At 45.0% G+C, this 3,976-nt stretch overlaps 1 pseudogene; it reads left to right on the forward strand.

Moving 5' to 3' along the window:
- Nucleotides 1-824: 824 nt before the first annotated feature.
- Nucleotides 825-3,547, forward strand: LOC100438046 (mas-related G-protein coupled receptor member X3-like; annotated as a pseudogene).
- The last annotated feature ends 429 nt before the right edge of the window (nucleotides 3,548-3,976 follow it).

Here is a 3,976-nt window from a genome sequence, read left to right on the forward strand (position 1 = left end):
ATGCCCAGAGATGACCATCTGTGAGATCTGAGCTGGAAACTCCAAGACATCATACATGAGAATTCCAAAACTGCAACTCCCCAGTCCCCAGGGAGGTGCCCTCATCCTTGTGATCCTACATGGTTCACAGCCACATCAGCATTCCAGCGTGATGGAAAAGGATGAAGGAAAGGAGGGGCTTTGCTCTTTTGATTGATTCTATGAGCCAGGACTTGCTTACTTCACTTTTGTGCACCTTTCATTGAACAGCACCTGGACATACAATGGCACCCAGCATCAAGGAAAACTGGAATGTGGGTCCTTGTGCTGCCTTTAGACTCGGTCATGACCAAAGAGGAAAATCAATATTGGAACAACCTAGCAGTCCCTTCAGCCCCTCACTGTCTCTGATTCTGTGCTCACACCAAGATTTTTTCAGGAGCTCCTCTGAAATAATGAATGATGGGTCAGAGAACAGTACAGAAGTTTCATGCAGGGCTCCAGGGACCAGGGACGGGTATTGGACCTGCTCTTCATGTTGTGATCACAGGAAAACACTTTAAAAGTCTAGGCCACGGCTTCATCTTATGTTATATGAGGATAATACCACAGATGGTCTTTAAGGAAGACGTGCTAAATGTTGGTGATACCACAGTGAAAAAGACAGGCATGACTTACTCCTTAATGGAGCTTCAAGTTTCATAAGGAAGACAAACATATCAAACCATAAATACAGATGGACAGTGTTTAGTGCCCTGAGTGTGGATAAAAGAGGTTCTCCTTTTCCTCCCATTTCCTTTTCGGGTCAATCAGGGTGGTGGCTTGTCTCTCTAAGAGAGCTCAAGATGGATGCATTCACTCCTGATGCTCCTCGGTATTCCCAGAGGAGGGTGTGTCTCCTTTCCACCTGAAGAGCTCCTGCCCATGTGCATTCTTGGGATTCCAGAGCAAAGGTGGCCTCTGATAGGCAAAAAGGAACTCCTGAATTTATTCCTAAATGCCTTCACTCTCCTCTATATTGTTCCCTATTTGATTTGCTTCTCATTCTCTATCTGAAATTTGTTTAGGTTGGTTTTCTTTTTTTCAACCCACAATTTTGCCTGCCAACTTGGATTTAATCTTAAGAATCACTCCTCTGCTTTACCCCCTCTAACATGTATAATCAACACAGAGTGGTGCTGGGTGTAAACAGCTGCTCCAAGACTGGATCGTTAGTCAGCCCTGCTGGCCTCAAATCATACTATATAAGTCCCAGAACGAATAATTCACTCTTTTTGTGTTCCAATGTATTATTGTCCATATGGAAATAACACTCATTCTTACCTCCTAGGCTCTTCAGATAATGAAAAGAGACAATATCTTAAAAACTCTCAATCAGCTGCTGTTATTCTCCCAGATTAGACCCAGTGCTCATTCTCCAGCTGAAATCTGCATGAATATCTCTCTTTATACTCCAAGCCCTACACATGTCCTATTTCCCCTCATGGACTCCTCTCATACAAATGTTTACATCAACAAAGAAACGAACCAAAGATCTCCTGAAAGAGAGAATGGAACAGGTTTACATTGTGTATACCCAGCAGAACACTTAGTAGTCCCCCATACATATTCCCACACCTCAATTACTTGCTTCAGTGGCACTCAGACCTCACCCTCACTTACTCTTTCCTCTGCTCTATTGCTGAGCATTTCAGCTCAGACCCACAACCTACACAAATATTCTGTACAAAAATGCTTCTAGGTGTTCAGCAAAGCCACACTGAGTCCTCATTTCAAAGGCACATCAGTGGTCAATTTCAGGTTTGGGGCACACATCAGTAATTCTTTTTTAACACAGATAGAGCTGCCACAAATAGAATTCTGATGAATGAAATTTTCTGTACCTAATTAAACATGGATGTTCTAATGCCTTACACTGTGCTTTCATTTTTATTTTCCATTTCACCAAAATCTACCATTACCATTAAGTTCCTCATGCATGCATTCATTCATTGAATGAATATTTATGAAGAGCACAGTGTGCTGCTCATGGAAATAGGCACTGGGAGTATAAAATGTAAAATGTGGTCCTGTCTGCAATGACTGACACACTGAGTTATTTTTCACCCACCAGGCCCAGCCATTTTCACACTTATGATAGTGAAGGTCACATTTTCCTCTGGTTCATAATGCATGGTCTTCTTTCCTGTCCATGGATGACCAGTCCTAGTCACGAGTGTGTCACAACCACTTCTTTGTGTATCTGAATTCCTCCACCTGAGAGAAAATTTCAGGCCCAGGATAAAGCAATGATCAGGTCCACAGCCCTGGCCACTTGAGTTGGGGGTGTTTTGACCATAATGTTATTCCCATGTCAGCATAGAACTTGTGCGGCAGTAGAGAGAGGTCAGGCTTTAGAGTCAGCAAGAACAGAATTTCAAGCTGGATTTCAGGACCCCCACCTTTTGATAGGTAACTTATTCTCTGCACGTGTCTGATATCTCCTCTTAAAATGACAACAGTAAATCCCATGTGGCAGGGTGGTGCGGAGAATCAGAGATGATACAGCTGTTGATCACATCTGGTTTGTGTTCCCAGGGACACCAGACTAGGGTTTCTGAGCGTGAATCCAACCATCCCAGCCTTGGGTACAGAACTGACACCAATCAATGGACGTGAGGAGACTCCTTGCTACAAGCAGACCCTGAGCCTCACAGGGCTGATGTGCATCATTTCCCTTTTCGGGATGACAGGAAATGCAGTCATGCTCCGGCTCCTGGGCTTCCGCATGCGCAGGAACGCCTTCTCCATCTACATCTTCAACCTGTCCATGGCCGACTTCCTCTTTCTCTGAGGCCACATTATACGTTTTCCGTTAAGCCTCATCAATATCCTCCATCCCATCTTCAAAATCCTCAGCCCTGTGATGATGTTTTCCTACCTTGCATGCCTGAGATTTCTAAGCGCCATGAGCACGGAGCGCTGCCTGTCCGTCCTGTGGCCCATCTGGTAGCGCTGCCGCCCCCGCCCCCACCCCTGTCAGCGGTCGTGTGTGTCATGCTCTGGGCCCTGTCCCTGCTGTGGAGCATCCTGGAGTGGAGGTTCTGTGACTTTCTGTTTAGTGATGCTGATTCTGTTTGGTGTCAAACATCAGATTTCATCACAGTAGGGTGGCTGATTTTTTTATGTGTGGTTCTCTGTGGGTCCAGCCTGGTCCTGCTGGTCAGGATCGTTTGTGGGTCCCGGAAGATGCCACTGACCAGGCTGTACGTGACCATCCTGCTCACAGTGCTGGTCTTCCTCCTCTGTGGCCTGCCCTTTGGCGTTCAGTTTTTCCTATTTTCATGGAACCACGTGGATTTGGAAGTCTTATATCGTCACATTCATCTAGTTTCCATTTTCCTTTCCTCTCTTAACGGCCAACCCCATCATTTACTTCTTCGTGGGCTCCTTCAGGCAGTGTCAAAATAGGCAGAAACTGAAGCTGGTTCTCCAGAGGGCTCTACAGGACACGCCTGAGGTGGATGAAGGTGGACGACAGCTTCCTGAGGAAACCCTGGAGCTGTCGAGAAGCAGATTTGGGCAGTGAGGAAGAGCCTCTGTCCTGTCAGACGGAACTTTGAGAGCAACACTGCCCTGCCATCCTTGACAATTGCATGTGTTTTTCTTAGCGTTGCACCTCAGGAATGTTGCAGTGGTTCCTCAAGGTCTTCAAATGGATTTTTATCTATCGTGACAGTTGCAGTTGTCAACCATAGAAAGCATTAGTCTGATAATACAATGTTTAGATTCTCCTTGATATTGCCAATCTATTTTTCCTGTTATCTTACATTGAATCTTTCTTGCTGAACACTTTTTCTGCAATTACCTGGTATTGAAAGGAGTTCCTGTCCAAAACCTTAAAACTCTTCTTTATACTTATTTCCTACCTGATTATATCAAAAGGGAAGATTCCTTATTAATCTCTCAGACTATGTTCCCCTGAAAACCACGTTCCCTTCTATGACTGGAGGCATTA

This window comes from Pongo abelii, chromosome 9 (assembly GCF_028885655.2).
Source record: "Pongo abelii isolate AG06213 chromosome 9, NHGRI_mPonAbe1-v2.0_pri, whole genome shotgun sequence".
NCBI lineage: Eukaryota > Metazoa > Chordata > Mammalia > Primates > Hominidae > Pongo > Pongo abelii.